Source organism: Typopeltis vanoorti, chromosome 4, assembly GCF_054136105.1.
Source record: "Typopeltis vanoorti isolate ZY-2024b chromosome 4, IOZ_Tvanoo_1.0, whole genome shotgun sequence".
Lineage (NCBI taxonomy): Eukaryota > Metazoa > Arthropoda > Arachnida > Uropygi > Thelyphonidae > Typopeltis > Typopeltis vanoorti.
This window is the reverse complement of record NC_143552.1, coordinates 67,964,858-67,982,384: the sequence shown is the minus strand read 5'-3', so window position 1 is coordinate 67,982,384 and position 17,527 is coordinate 67,964,858. Positions and strand designations below refer to the sequence as shown.

The 17,527-nt window shown below is 35.3% G+C and overlaps 1 protein-coding gene across 2 annotated transcripts in view; it reads left to right on the top strand.

Moving 5' to 3' along the window:
• Positions 1-12,631: 12,631 nt before the first annotated feature.
• The window catches only part of LOC150107381 (RNA-binding region-containing protein 3-like), a 168,588-nt gene continuing 163,692 nt past the window's right edge, over positions 12,632-17,527 (top strand). The window contains exon 1 of one of the 2 annotated variants that reach the window (XM_090391245.1): positions 12,632-12,950. The gene's annotated coding sequence lies outside the window, so the exon portion shown is untranslated. The remainder of the gene's footprint in view (positions 12,951-17,527) is intronic. The other variant, XM_090391244.1, reaches the window with a different exon arrangement.

Below are 17,527 nucleotides of genomic sequence, written 5' to 3'. Positions count from 1 at the left end.
TCATCTTCAGCGATGAGGCTCATTTTCATCTTGATGAATTCGTTAATCGACAAAACTGTCGCATTTGGGGTTCAGAAAATCCACGAGTTTTGATAAACAAATGCATCCACAACGTGTCTCTGTTTGGTGCGGATTTTGGGCTGGAGGCCCATTCTTCTTCGAAAATGCGGCTGATAAGGCAATAACAGACAATGGTGCTCGCTATTGCGACATGATAATCCAGTTTTTTGTGCCTAAATTGCAAGATATGGATATGGACGACATGTGGTTTCAACAAGACGATGCCACATGCCATACAGCCCGAGAAACAATTCAATTACTAGATGACTCATTTCCTGGTCGTGTAATTTCCCGTTTTGGTGATCAGAATTGGCCGCCCAGATCATGTGACTTAACGCCGTTGGACTTTTTTCTGTGTGCGAATATCTACAAGAAAAAGCTACCGGAGAAGATATTCAACTGTTAATAATTATATCATAAAAGAGGGAATCGGTTGGGAGAAGTTTGTACAGAAGGTGCTCAAGCAATGGTAGGAAAGCTGAAGGGAGTTGTAGCACGTATCCTGCAAGTAGCTACAAGAGCCACCAAAAGTCATTGTGTTTTGCATAGACAAGCACTAGTAACAAAACGAATTCCTACGTATTTAAAAACTATTTTGGATGAAGCCGTAAAGATGATCAACTACATAAAATCTCGACCACTTCAATCCAGATTATTTAAACTTTTGCGCGATGAAATGGATAGTGCACATAACTCACTTTTATTACATTCTGAAGTGAGATGGCTATCCAGAGGAACAGCATTATTGAGGCTTTTTGAACTTCGTCATGGTGAGTCTTCTTGATGTCACATAATTTAGGACAAAATTTTATTGAATTATTAAGAAATTCCTCATGGTCGATTACTCTTGTGTATCTGGCAGATATTTTTACAAAGTTCAATGAAATTAACTTATCATTACAAGGAAAGAATATTACAATTTTTAATACAAGAGATAAAATTGCATCTTTTGATAAGAAGTTGCAATTCTGGATTTCTACATTTGAACAGAATAAATTTTTCTCCCACCTTGCATGAATTTTTGACTGAAATAAATTCTAAAGCAAATGAAAAAGTTTCCAACGTAATTTTAGAACACTTGCATGACTTACATTCAACCCTTTTGCAATATTTTCCAAAATCCAGTGATGACAATTCCTGGGATCTGAATCCATTTACAGTGACAGTAAGCCAGCAGGCTTCAGCGCAAGTGATTATGAAAATCTAATTAAACTTAATTAGTGACTCAGATTTAAAACAAAAATACAAGGAACTGCCAATAAATGATTTCTTGACAAATTTAACAGAAGAGTACCAGCGTGTCAAAACTAGCTATTTTTGTTTTACTTCCTTTTACAACGACATATTTATGCAAGGAAGGATTTTCATGTTATGCTACAACGAAATCAAAGTACAGGAACAGACTGGACGCTACACCAAATATGAGAATTAAACTTTCTAATATTCTGATTGATATCAAAAGAATTTGTAATTCAAAGACCCAAAAACATCGGAGTCATTAAGAACTTAATGTGCAATACACATGTATATACCCTAGTTTATTTTACTATTTTTATGTATATTATTTCTGGGAAAACTCCCATGTTACTCCTCTTAATAAACTATTATAATTACGGCTATTTTGCCTGCTTGAGTTTAGGAATGCCCCCGTTTAAGTTTCATTGGCTATTTACTCACGGATTCTTAGGGCATTGTAGATGTAAATTTACCAAAAGGTATATATAGCATAAGGAAGAGAAATTTACACATACCTTTTTTTTGGGTGTTGCGGCTTTTCTTCTTTCTGCGATGTCCAAAATCTACTGAGTGTGTGGAGGGGGATAGGCAATTTGGTTGAATTAAAATAGAAAAACCCGTTTTTTTTTCCAGTAATATATATATATAAACATATATATTATATTATTATATTATATAGGGTAGGAAAGGGTGAAAGGGTTGATTTTTTATATAGGGAGGGGGAAGGGGAAAAGGGGGTTGACGGGGTGCGGTCCGTTTCGACTATTCGTGCATGACTTACAATCAACCCTTTTGCAATATTTTCCAAAATCCAGTGAGGACAATTCCTGGGATCTGAATCCATTTACAGTGACAGATAAGCCAGCAGGCTTCAACGCAAGTGATTATGAAAATCTAATTGAACTTAATAGCATCCACTTTCCCAATGTGTTCAGATGACGACCAAGAATAGTCGAAACGGACTGCACCCCGTCATCCCCCCCTTTCCCCCTTCCCCCTCCATATATAAAAAATCAACCCTTTCACCCTTTCCTACCCTATATAATATAATAATATAATATATTGTTTATATATATATTACTGGAAAAAACAGGGTTTTTCTATTTTAATTCTCCCAAATTGCCTACCCCCCCTCCACACACTCAGTAGTTTTTGGACATCGCAGAAAGAAGAAAAGCCACAACACCCAAAAAAAAAAGGTATGTGTAAATTTCTCTTCCTTATGCTACGTATACGTTTTGGTAAATTTACATCTACAATGCCCTAAGAATCCGTGAGTAAATAGCCAATGACACTTAAACAGGGGCACTCCTAAACTAAAGCAGGCAAAATAGCCGTAATTATAATAATAATATTACTATTTTTATGTGTTTTGTTTTTACTAATTAACATTTGACAATAAATGATTGTTTTTTATTAACGCTCAGATTTGCTGATTTATTTTTTTTATATTTACCTACCCTACAAAATCAGTACACAGGAGAAAAAGTCTGCATTCACTCGTAAGTACTTATAATATAAATTTTTGGTGATCAGAATAGGATATGCCAATGAAAATCAGCACAAATTAATGTAATGATGGTTTAATTAATTATTAATTAATAATTAATTATCAATTATTATTAGTTAATAATAAAAAATCAGCTAAATTACCAATTAATTATTAATTAATACATTGCAAAATAACCAAGGTGTTCCGTGAAAATTTCAGGATTTGTGAAATTTTCCGTCGTGGAAAAAAAGTTTGAGAAACCCCGGTGTAATGAATGCAAACATTACTTCCACTGAACTATACAGGACTAATCTTAGCAATATTAATAATAATATTGTTCGTACGAGTCAGATAAGTGTACATAAAATCAAAGTTAGATAAGAGCTAGATGCCGGCTTAACTGGCAGAGTGCTTAGCATATCCGCTCTCCAGCCAAAAGGCTGCAAGTTTAAATCCAGCCGTAAGCATGAATGTTTATGATTGTCTGTGAAAATACTAGTGGTAGAGACATTAGTATTTTCGATGAGTCTTCGGACTCCCTGGAAGTGTCACATAATAATAATAATAATTGAGCATGAGAATGGAACAGATATTGTTGATCTTGAAAAATGTCCAAAAGATAACATGATTACTCAAGTTAACTATTTCAGTACGATGATAACTTGGAACTCGACAATTCAGTAGGAATTTTCTAATGATTACAGACAACAGTTATTATCCTATGCTGAGAGATGAAGAATATAGAGTCATCTTAAGATTAACAACAGAAGTAATTCACAATATCCCATTAGAACTATTTAAAAAGGAGAGAAACCCGTTGTTAGTTTATTTCAAAAAATTTGCAAGCAGCTACGGAACACTCAGATCTGTCAAAGAGATTTATGGACAGTTATTCTTAATCCATTCCAAAAATACAAAGCAGGGAAAACTGGAAAAGACAGAGGTATATTTGACTATATACCCCTGTCTATTCACCCATATTGCTGGATAATTCTACGGAAAACATAATAAAGTAATGTACCCTAATTTTATTAACCTACAGAAAGTCTCTGATTCTATTTGGGATGAGGCCCTTTGAAAAATTCTCTAGCATTATATAATATATAGTACAATAATAGGACTCACTGATTTCATGTACTAATCATTATTATTATTATTATTATTATTATAAGCTGGCGCCTTTTATTCCCTTATGCTGAAGAAAATTTTGGTTCATAATTTTATTTATCAATGTCGACAAGCAGTCATTTTCGCAAAAACTTTGGCCGTGGCGCACAGTATGATAAGCAACAAGAGCTTCACTTGCTGCAATTTTATCGCTTTCACTATTACAATTACATTTCAGCATAAAAGAGCTGATGTTTTTAACTGAAGCCAGTCTTTTCAGCATCCTTATGTTTCTGGATACCTAGATGTTGGTTGATGTCACTTCTGCCTCCATGAGCAACGGAAAAAGTGGACATCATAATGTTGGCATACCACTTGTATTCCATCACTACACAGCTTGTCCAGTTTAATAAATTTGAATTCTTTCTGGAGATCGTCATTAAAACTGCAGTTTGGCCTCTTTGACATTTCAAGGATAGACTTAAAGCTTCAAAAAATAAGACTTGAAACCAATGGCGGCCCGTACATAAGCACTGCGACACTCCCAGGGAAAAAACGAAAAATTTTAATTTTGTTTGTGTTTATAAATAATAACAATGCTTACAACATTATATAAATGCAATACACCATGTTAAAGGTTACAGCTTATTTTTTCGACAGTGATTGAATAGTTAATAATTGAAATTGTTCGATTAACGCTCTAGATTACGAAACAAATACATTGCGATCTAACGCAGTGTCGATATTATCACCTTTGACGTGATAATATCGACGTGGCTGCAAACGTGATATTATCGCATTTGTAGCCAGTCTCGCGGAAATTCGTTTGCCCATGTGATTGCAGGTTACAAGTCATTCCGACACTGCTCGTTTGAGCAGTGTATCGTATGCTTGCGCGTGTTATTTCTGTGAGCAGAGGCATAGTGAGGCTATGGCCAATGTGGCCCCGGCCATAGGCGCAAAAATTGAGATTTTTAAAGTTTTTTTTTTTTTTTTAGAACGGCACAATTTTCTTTCCTGACCATAGGCGCCAGAATTCCTCACGACTTCTCTGTCTGTGAGATACGAAACTTTTATTATTGGTGCGTGTTCTTGGTGAGGATGAACTATTTTTTGCAAATCTTATTTTATTTTGTTAAAATAACATATAATTATTTCTTTATTGTAAATACAAGGCTGAATAATGACGAGTGTCACTGTTGCAAATATGAAAATAATTATATTTTTCAGTTATCGTTACACAAAACAAATACACTGCGATCTAACTCAGTGTCAGAATTATCGCGTTTGGTCAAATGCAGCCATATTGCCGATATTCATTTGCGCTTGTGATTGCACGTGACAAGTCATTCCGACACTGCTCGTTTCGAGAGTGTATTGTATGCTTGCGAGTTATTTTTGTGAGATACGAAACTTTTATTATTGGCGTTTGTTCATGGTGAGGGTAAAAAAAAAAAAATCAGCTAACGCCTTTTATTCCCGTATACGGGAGTAGGCGAGGCCATTTAGCCCTATCTAACTTTTGGAGACTGAGTAGGCAGTTCAATCTCCATTGGTACCCAATCAGAGACAGATGGCCCAAGGCTATCACTAATTAAGCGGTATGCAGTTAAGAGAGACGGCTCAAATGTGCCGCCATCTCGTGGTCCCTAACCCTAACACAAATATATTTAATGTCTAAAATAATGTGTGTTCTACGGTCGATTTTCTTGAGTTTACAGGACGAGTTTCCCGGAGGAAAAACCTGCTTGCCCGTGCCAGAGATCGACTAACTCGGGAACCGGTCGAAAAAAGGCTTAGAAAAATTTCCTCTAGTCGCCGACTAGACTCGAAACCAAGTCTTCCTTCATGCGGCCAAGCGTGTGGTGTGCAAACGCCACATCCACTGAGCTACACAGGCTCTGGTAAAATATTTTTAATAAAGCAATTTTTTAATATGTAAATTTATTTATTAATAAATTGGTTATTACTGATTAGGAAAAAAAGATTTATTTATTTATTTATTTTTATTTTGTATATGCAGCACTCTCACTTAAAATTTTCACCGGCAGCCACTGTTTAAAACTTAAAAAAAAAAATGAAATTTAAACCACCAGCATTGAATAACAAAGACCCCCAGTTATCATACAGACAAATAAAAACTAACGCTACAGCAACAGACTCCGCGTCTGAGAAGCCCAAGTGTTACCAACATGCATTTTTTATTTTCTCTCAATAAATTACTGCATATCAATATTTAGTATCGATCAATGCGATTCCATGGTTATACAAATTACTGGTATCAATGATATTTATATAGGTTATGAATAATAACATAGTCCAACACAATTTTTGCTGACTTTTATATGAGACTTGTTTTTTATTAATTTGGGTGCGCTGATTTCAAATATCAAACCCATTTTTCTTTATCACTTCAGGTTTTTCCTCTATGGCATTTTCGTTTTGCTAATTTGTAAGTTTTTCATAGTTTTAAGGAGGCAGAACTATTTAGAGGATCAAAAAATCGATTTTTTAATATTAATTTCTGAAAGTATGTACTCTTAAAAATTTGTTCCTAACTTTCTATCAAGAAATTCGAAAAATTCCCGAAGATATAGCCTATTATTCAAAGCGGTGCGCAGATCAGAATCGGAGCGCTCACCGCTCTCGCTTGTTAGTAAACGAATAAATGCGTAAAAACCTGCAACGCACGTACTGGCGCTTTAGAGAGGCCGATAATTAGATACATAACTACTTAACAATACTCATTAAAAATTACAAGAATATTTATAAAAAAAATAACAATTTTACTTACACGTGAGTTTCAGGGAATAAATTTTTGTTTGTAGCAATTTCTACTGTGTGTTCTGTTTTGGCAATCCCTTTGAATACTCCAACAGTAGTCCGCCATCATGCGAGAATCCTATCTTCCTTGGTACCGATCTTCCATAGTTTTTAAGTCTTGATGAAATCTTTCGCCTTGTTCATCGCTTACAGCATCTAAATTCTCGGGAAATCTATCAAGATGACTGTATAGGAAATGAAGCTTTATGCTCACGTTGCAACCTAGGCGCCTGGAAATTTTCAAGCATTGTTTCCACTAGATCTTTGTAATTGCACGCTTTTTTGTTTCCAAGAAAATTATTCGCAACCATCGTAAATGAAGTCCAGGCCTCTTTCTCAATTTACCGGACTTTAATACACCGACTTTAATTTTTCATAACTAAGTCGTGGAAAATTTTCACATATGTATTGGAAACAGTCACCTTGTAAATCTAAAGCTTTAACATACTGCTTCATAAGACCTAGTTTGATGTGTAGAGGTGGAAAAATTATTTTTTCTCTGTCGATTAAAGGTTGATTTATAACATTCTATTCTCCAACATTTAAGGATATTCTAAGAGTCCGATGTTTCTGACTCCAGTGTTGGTTTCTAGCTCGACTATCCCAGAAGCATAGAAAACACGGAAACTTTGTATATCCTCTTTGAAAGCCAAGTAAAAAGTTCACCATTTTAAGATCCACACAGATGATCCAGTTATGGTCTGTATATTTTAATAACTTCAGAACCTTTTTAATGTCCTCATATGTTTTGTTTCCTTTAAGTGCACTGAATAGCCAATAGGAATTGAGCCATATACATTCCCATTGTGTAGTAAGGCACACTCGAGACTTCTGCTTGAACTGTAGATAAATAAACGCCACTCATTCGGATGATATTGTACAACACTCATTTCAGTTAGTAAACCTGACACATTGTTACAGTAAACAAACCCACACTCGTGTTTAAAATATTGTACAAGATTATTTTCCATGCTACGATAAAAAGTTATCTTCGTATCTTGCTCCAGTAATTGTTTTTGATTTAATCTTGAAGCCAACGATTCCGATGGTTCCTTTGAGAAGCCCAAATCTCTTACTAAGTCATTCAATTCCGCTTGAGTAAAACGTTGCGGTCCAGAACTAGAGATTAAATTTTCATTGTCTAAATCAACATCCGGGTCTTGCTCTTCAAGAACATCTGGCATATCCCGATCATGCTCGTTCTCAAATAAAGGAAGTCCTTTATAAATTGTCACGGCTATTTCATTGGAACGAGCCGAATTGCTGAGTCGAGATTTCGATACACAATTATTTTCTTATTCTTCTTATTATAACCAGAAGTCTGAATTGAACAAAAATAGCAATCATCTACGTGATTTTTCAGTTCACTCCAAATCATTGGAATGCCAAAAGCTAATTTTTGGCGTTTTTCCTTGCTGCACTGTCGTAAATTTTCTACATATGACTTACACACTTTATTTGGAGCTCATGAATTGTCCTGATCTGCAAGTTTTACGTCAAAGTATGCAAAGTACACTTTCTTAACGAAATCAGTGATATTTGTCCTTTGACTGGGAACAGTAAAGCTGCCACAAATGTAGCAGAAGGAATCTACACTATTGACACATTTTCGCGTAGTAGACATGATGTATTTTCTTCACTGCCGACTAACATGCAATTAACAAGACAAAAAAAAAACCCAGAGACTTTATTGAAACGTTACAAGCGCTCATCATACTTTCACGATCGATTAACGATTGACTGATTTCGATCGTTCTTTGTCCGCTATGACGCATAGAGCATTGATTTCTTTTAGGCAGTTGTCATCGCCTACTTTTCATCACCTAAATGTATTAGGTCGATTATCGGCCTCTCTCGCATTCAAAGCGCTAGTACGTACCGTTGCAAGTTCTTACGAATTTTTTCGTTTACTAACAAGCGGGAGCTGTGAGCGCTCCGATTCTGATCTGCGCACCGCTTTGAATAATAATAATTATTATTATTGAACAAGACCTCATGGAGTCGAAGACTCATCTAGGAGTCAAAGACTCATGTAGGAGTCAAAGACTCATAATAGGGTATATCTTCGGGAATTTTTCGAATTTCTTGATAAAAAGTTAGGAACAGATTTTTAAAAGTATATACTTTCAGAAAATAATATTAGGAAATCGATTTTTTTGATCCTCTAAATAGTACTGCCTCCTTAAAACTATGAAAAACTTACAAATTAGCAAAAAGAAAATGCCATAGAGGAAAAACCTGACGTGATAGAGAAAAATGGGTTTGAAATATTTGAAATCAGCGCACCCAAATTAGTAAAACAAGTGTCAGATCATAATCAGCAGAAAAAAAATTTTTTTTTTGTTGGCCAGTGTAATTTATGATTTACCAATATTAAAGTATATTTTTAGTTTTATTGAAAACTGGACAAAATTGACATTTTTATTAAAACGAAGGGATGGCCTGAAAATATGAAGAAACGGTACTGCGCCGTTGAAAACGATAAGTATATTCAGCCTACATTATACAGTCTCCTGGGATGACCCCTTGTTTCTCCCCCCCCACTGTCTTCACCAATTATATGCAAAACCTCCCTCTCATTAATTTGGTAACAACCCCTTAACAACTTATATCACTCGATCATATCCTTTCTCCTCCTATCCATCAATTTCTGCAAATTTCATTTTCCCACATCATAGTCAACATTCAACTGACCGGAAAGTCAATCTTCTCTGGACCTGTTCCAATACATCCTAATATTTTTGAAAAACAGGTAACCAAATCTGTGCGAGTAATCCGAATGTTGCCCGAAGAAAGCAGTATGGAAGGGAACCATGACATCCTTACTTCTTAAAGTTAGTGCCCTCTTCAGAATTCCCATTATCTGCTGTGCTGTCTTCACAAGTTCAGAAATATCTCCTCCAAAATTTAAGTCCTTGTCTACAACCTCTCCCAGATCTTTCATCTTTTCTACTTCTTCAAAGATATTTCACCGATTATGTACTCTATATCCTATCTTTGTTTCTTCAATTTGAAAATTTTTCATTTCCCACATTGTACTGAACTCCCAACTTATTTACCTATTTGGCCAGTGCATTCACGTCCTCTTGCAAAGTCATGACATCTGCAATACTCCTCATTGTTCTCGCCCAAATTGGAACATCATCCGCAATCAAATGAATATCACCATTCAGACCTCTTCCAATGTCATTTACATACAAAATAAACAGCACTGAATCCAAAACAGGCCCCTTGGGAAACAACTAGCAACTTTTCTCTTCTGGGATATCGCTCCCATTTATTCTTTATTAATTATTGTTTTTTATTGTTTATTAATTATTAATTATTATTATTATTATTATTACGCAACCTCTGCGGAGTCCAAAGTCTCATTAATGGAGCGCACCTTCTCTACAACTCTCCATCTCCACAATTTAATCCTCCAATTAAAGCGAATCACAATTAACATTTTCATCATCTACACCATCTACTACCCAACACCACCACTAGTATTTTTGTATGTAAATTGTTTGTGTTCTCAAAGTCGATTTGTCTGTATGCAGAATGAAAAACCCGAGTTTCCGGGAGAAAAATATCTGCTACTTCAGTATGAGATCGGTAACTCAACGTCAATTGGTGAAACGCATATAAAGATTTATATTACTATATCTTCACTTTCTTGCGATTGTTCTATCAAGGTGGCAGTTCGGTGCTATGTTTTCTGGTTGCTGTTCAGCAAGTAACAAGGCCTGGTTATATAATTCATCTTCTCTCTTTTCCTGAGATTAATATCGGAAATGTCCCAATATCGGAAAAATCTCTGCCTGCACATTTAGACTTTTAGCAGCACCAAGTAGCATAGAAAGTTGGTTCTGCGAAATGTTCACTTCGCCGTTGTACATGCAATCTATTATTATTTTTGCATCTGTGTCTTTAATATCTTTTAGAATAACAACCTGATGTTTACACGAGTTTCAAGAAATATGCTAAAAAAAAAACCTACAGACAGAGAGCATTATTTTGTATGCCATAAGTTTCATCAGCAAAATTTTCACTATAAAGTAAAGCCTGTGTAGCTCAGTGGATGTGGCGGTTGTACTCCACGGCTCTTAATGGCATGAAGGAAGACCTCTTGGTTTCGAATCTAGTCGGCGACTAGAGGAAATTTTTCTAAGCCTTTTTTCGACCGGAATTCAAATCCCGGAAACTCGGGTTTTTCGTCTCATAAACTGAAGAAAATCGACTGTAGAACCCACACTATTTCATACATTAAATATATTGTGTTAAGGACCACGAGATGGCGGCACTTGTTCAGCCGTTTCTTTTCATTGCTTGCCGCTTAATTAGCGATAGCCTTTGGACAGCTATCTCTGATTGTGTACCAGTGGAGACTGAACTGCTCACTCAGTCTCCAAAAGTTAGATAGGGATAAAACGGCCTCGCCTACTCCCTATACGGGAATAAAAGGCGTTAACTGATTTTTTTAAGTAATTGATCAAAAGCAGTTAATATACTGTATGATGATTATTCTATTTTTAGACAAATTTGCTGCGCTTCCATGTTTAAAATTTTGTAAGAATTTTTTTACAGTTATCCAATACCTAGTTGTGAAAATACAACTAGCTCCAAGATTGTAATATCTTCACTATCAATGCAATGCTAATCGTCATGCAATGTAAATTATGCCTAACTCGATTCATGTACAGAACTCCAATCAATGAACGAATTACCAAGATTACTGACTTTACTCATCATATTAATGACTTTATTTATTATAAGAACTTTTGATCGCAAACAGACTATTAATATAACTTGACTTCTGAACAAATCAATAATACAAACACGAGAACTGAAGAATATACTATATTCTGAAATGATGGTTGAAATTAATTGGAATCAGAGCACTTCTTTTCCAATGTAGCGTAGACTGAGATAGGGATGCAAAATATCACTAATGTTATTTAGCTGGTTCATTGAATATGTTGTAAACGAGGTCCTGGAGAACTGTGATATTGACGTGACAGTAGGAGGAAGAAGAATAAACCGGCTAAAATTTGCTGATGATATTAATCTTTACCAGAAATTAAATCAGTTCTTCAGGAAATCACCAGAAACTTATATGATATTCTTAAACAATACAGCTTAGCCATTAATACCCCTCAAGCAATGACAAATATTTGTGCTTCTTTCCAAGAAGGAAGTGCTGTGGCAGAAACTGAAAAAAATCCTACGCGATTATAGAAGAAGTTGATGAATTTAATACCTAAGCGATATCTTTAAAGTGGAAGATCAAGACAGGATATTAGAACCAAAATTGCAAAAAGCGACAACAACACTCAAAAACTAAAACCACTATGGGCAGATAACAAGCTTACGATTACAAACATATTACGTCATTTTGATATACTAGTTAATTCCATAAACATATCACGTCTTTTTGATATACTAGTTAATTCCATATACATCTATGCGGAAGTTAATTTGGGACCCTCCAAAAATCCTGATAAGTAAAACAAAGTATCACTTCTTTCGCTGGTCTAAGAGATAACATCATAAATATGATTCGAAGGAAACAATTCATCTTGCTTGACCATAGCAGATCTAATGAAAGACTTATTCCCGGAACTCGAGAAATAGACATTCCTAGAATTAACTGGATCGACAATATAAAAAAAAAATTGAATTGAACAATATAAAAAAAAATTGAATTGAACAGGTACTTCACATACAGAGCTGAAAGCAAAGTGTCAATCAAGAACTGACTGGAAGATTTTTCTGAGGTATATTTCCTGATATCTACTAGACAGTCCTTTGTGGACTATGGGAAGAGAAAGTAGAAGAGCCCTCTCTTGGTGAAATACGACTTTTAGTTATTTACATTCTGCTAGGCAGGTGTTCGTGCTGTATTTAGGTTTGGTTTTCTTTTGCTTTCTTCTCTAATTTTCCTATGGTGCGCGTATGTTTTCTACTGTGTTTTTTATTATATCTAATGAACTGGCGGACGAAATAAATTCTCTAAACGTTTTCATTCTTTAAAGATAGCCTACAAATATTACCTGTACTGGTTTTTTTTTTTTTTGTTTATTATTGCGTTAATATTTGTAATGTTTTTTGCAAGTCGTTAGTCAACTAGGTGTTATCGCGTCGAGCCTGCGTGCATCTGTATGCATTTCTAGCGGCGACATTCGTATTTGTTTCTATGATTTATTGTCGATTTTGTCGAAGAACCTTTATAAGGATTTTTCGAGCGAAGGTGAGTTAGCCGGTTTCATACAGAGACGCAGAGAACTCCCTGCCTGGAAACCAGTCAAAAGAACACGTGTGCATTTAACAGACATACGAGATCTGGAAGAGTTCTTATAAACACCTAGAACAAAAATAATACTTTTGAAAATATGATTTTTGTTCAAGAAAGGAAAGGGACAGGTTATTACAATTTGATGAACATGAGGTTTAAACTTTTTTAACACGTGTTCTTTCTTGTAGTTATATCAGCAGCCTTAATATCATTTTTGTTCTAGGTGTTTATCAGAACTTTCCAGACCCCCCCCCCCCCATAATAAACACACCTGATAGTCTGCTGCTTCGCCCGTAATTTCATTTAACCCAAAACTCACTGTCGATATTACCGAGCTGAGTGATTAAGAATTTCTTCTGGGGGATCTCTCGTGTTCCCTCCAAACAGTCATTTATCATATTTTTTACACAAGATGATATGGTCCAACAAAATGATCATTCAGTAATTTAGCTATTTCTTCTGTTGCTGTGAGCATCCTTTTTTTCCCCTGCCATGGGGTTATTTTCTAATGATATTTTTTTTTATCCATTTAACTCCTACCTGATGTAGCTTCCAAACTGAGGGTTGCATTCAGAGAGACTGTTCTTTTCAAACATCCCTTTAATTGTTTCCTGTAGATTGCTTTCTTCCTTTAAAGATTCTGATGCTGTTATATTGGTGTAAGCTGCATTCAAAATCCATTAAGTTGCAACAAAATGCCACCATATTTATGGCCACATCCTCTGATGTAGTTGTCATCCAGATTCCTGAATATTAAGTCACTTGTCCATAATCATCAGAAGTAATTATCTTTTAATGGCTTCATGTAGCTGTTTCTTGCAGCTGTATGATCATCCAGTCCCAGATTATCTGATTTCACTCACGGTGCTGAAATATATGATAGGTTTACAACCTTTCATGGGTGGGATTCATATTATTATTACATGACATCTTCAGGGAGTCCAAAGACTCATTGAGGGAGGGCACCTATTCCTCAATTCTCCGTCTCTGCTACTACTTTCATCACTACACCAATGCTACTGCCCACCACCACTAGTATTTTCACAGACAATCACGAACATCCATGCCCACAGCGGGATTTGAACCTGCAGCCTTTTGGCTGGCGAGCGGATGTGCTAACCACTCGGCCAGCCAGGCCGGCAGTATTAAAGAGAGATGATCCCATTGACTCAAACAGTTAATGGTAGTTTCTGGAATTGTCTCCATGAACCAGATATGACACAAAAGATTGTGAATGCCAAGAATGTCAAACTCAAATTACAATATTATTACGTGACACCTTCATGGAGTCCAAAGACTCATTGTGGGAGGGCACGTACTCTACAACTCTGTCTCCACCACTCACCAACTATAATGAACAGCAACTACACCAATGCCATTTACCACCCACCACAGTAGTATTTTCATAGATAATTACAAACATCCATGTCCCCAGCCTTTTTGCCTGGAGAGCAGATATGCTAACCACTCGCCCAACCAGGCCAGCAGAACTGCTTTTCCATAATCAGCTATTTGCTGGCTTATAATGCTGGAAATGGATCTGCTTCTCCATAAGCAGCTATTTGCTGGCTTAAAATGGTCTGTTTTAACCAGTCGGATTCAAATACATGTTAATAGAGCCTGGTATTGTATGATATATTGTTGATGAACATTAATTTATTTCTTGAGACTTATACCTTAGGTCTGGTTGTATCATAATATTCTGTATTTAAGAGTGTTATGCAATCAAAAATATAAAGCAAGTGAGTCATTAAGTATCAACAGATTTTGAAATCCTATATACACCTTAATGGTTTGCCAAACACGTTATCCAAAAAAAAAAAAAAGTTATGAGAATTTAAACTCGCTGTTAGAAATTATCTGTTAGAAAATCACTGTTAGGCTTAGAAATCTATTATAATAGCATAATTAAAGTATTTACTGTAATAATATAGAAAAAGCATAGAGAAATGATAAAAAAAATTCACTAAAAACTGAAATTTCTTATAATCAAGGTTAGTAAAAAAATGCGGATTGCATTTTGTCCTGTTTGCTTCCACTTCACATCAGACAACCTCAGACTGCTCTCAAATCTCCTAATCCTAAATCACTGTATTCATCACATTCTATTTCCATGAGCATATTTTCCTCTGGAAATAACTTACCAACAGCAATAATTTTTGGCAAGTTTGCACTGACCAATGTCACCAGTCCCTTCTGTTTAGTATTACCTCAGCATCACTATAATCTGAAGACTCATGGTGTAAGGCTCACACTGGCTGTTGACAGTGCCTTTATCCCTCTCTTTAAATTTGTTCACTGACAAAAGTACCTAGGACTGCCTCTAACAATCCATTCCACTTATTTGTTATTCTCCAAGCAAAAAAAAAACAAAAAAAAAACTAGATTTTATTCTTGCTAGCCATACTCCTGCACAACATCCATGATAGTGACCTCATGTTTCTCCTCCAGTTTTATTTTTTATTTTTATGTGACTTCCACTCAAAAGGTAAACTGCTAGTATGTTAGTGGTTGAACTAAGGCAGATTTTTTATTATTTTTTTAAATGCTACTTATTTTTTATATTTTTTATTTTTATTTACAAAGTCATCAAAGACATTTCACATGTTCAACAATTTCTTGAGAATCTATATAAAACATTTTTATTAATTTATATTTTTCTATTATACCCTATTTTCTGATTATCAGCTAAATTTATAACCCATGGTCTGTCTTTATATGGAATACTTCACAAACCAGTTAGCCATTTTGGCCACTTTCTTCCTCATCCTTTCCATTCTCCACAACTTTCACATCTCCAAGAAGTCCAAATATGGTTATATCAAAGCCTTTAGCTTTGATGTAACCATGCTAACCACATTCAGTATAAAGAGGGTATAATAATTTCCTTATCCTTACTTGTCAGCAAATTTCTTAACATCTAAGTGATTCTTTAAAGGTATTTTGTCCATTTTGAAATATGTTTTCTGAACTGCATGTTTCTGCAATTGGTACCCTTTGGTACATTGAATTGGCAGCTATTAGCCACTCCAGCAGGATCTCCACATCTCCTTTAGTAACTGTAGTCCTTCCAAGTTTAGCATCATTAATAAACAATTGTATAGTCCTCATATCAATTTGCAGTATCTGTTGTATGAATTGAACAGCAGCAGTAGTCCAAGTATACAGAGCCCTGTAGCACATCGCTGGTCATACCCTTTCTCTTTGGTTTAACTACATATATTGATACTTCATCTTATATTGTAATACACCATCAGTGTGAAGAGAGAGAAAGAAAGAAAACAACACTGAGTAACTTGAGTAAAAGAAACAGAGTGCATGTATTAAGTTAGAATCCTATACAAGCAGTTGCGAGTTCATTGGCTGAAAATAAAATAATCTGAATTTAAAAATTAAATCTAAGAATACAGTTTATTTCATATACTCAAGGATAACAAATTTCCCACACTTTAGGAATTGTGAGGAAGTCATTAAGATCGAAGATCCTGTGGCTCATGTTTTCAATCTGTGTTGTGTTAGGACAGATTTGTGAGGTTTGATAAGCCAGATGTGGTATTGATGTTCAAACTTCACAAATCTGGCCTAGTACAACACGGGAATGAAAACACTAGCCACATGATCCAATGGAAACACACCGAACTATTACATAGATCCATGTTTATTCAAAGAAGGTGTTGTAGACCTATTTCATTAACCAAACTTCAATCACAATGACTTCCTCGCCATTCCTAAAGTGTGGGAAATTGTTATCCTTGAGTGTATTAAGTAAACTGTATTCTTAGGTTTAATTTTTTAAATTCAGATTGTTTTAATTTTATTTTCAGCCCAATAATTTTTAACCAATAAACTTGTGACTGTATGTATAGTGGGATTAATATATTGTGCACTTTTTTTTTTTTTAAACTCAGTTTGTTCAATTATTCGTTCTCAGTTCACCCTGATGTTGTCTTATAACACGATGAAATATCTGTACAATAAATCAAGTTTTACTGTGGTGCATGTGTGATTTGACTATTATGGCTACTGCACAGGTCTCATTATACAAGAAACTCTTGTATAATGTTCTGTCTTTTATGTCTATGCATCATCCACTCTTTTATCCATATCACCAGCTTCGTATCCATCTCCACTTACTCTCACTTACTATATGGATAAGAAGTCTATCCATATCATGGTGTAGCCATTTTCTTATCCAGCTAAGCTCTCACTTTATTGTAGAAAGCAAAGCAACTAACTTACTGAGAAATGATTCACCCCCACCCCCTTCACAAAACCATGCTGTCCCCAAATTCTTGATGCTTCTGCATTGGTGATAAGCATGAAAGTCATCTATAGGTCTCCAGGTACCTATTAATCTCTTATAATCTGCCCTACTTTATTCCATATTGTAATATGGTGTAGATGTTTGTGTCCCTTCCTTCTTATATCAGGATCATTCCATTTGATGAGAATGGGTGGTCGGAAACACTTTTTTATTTTATTCTTTTTTTTTTTTTATCACTGTCAACCTTGCATTAGAGTCGCTTACCTTA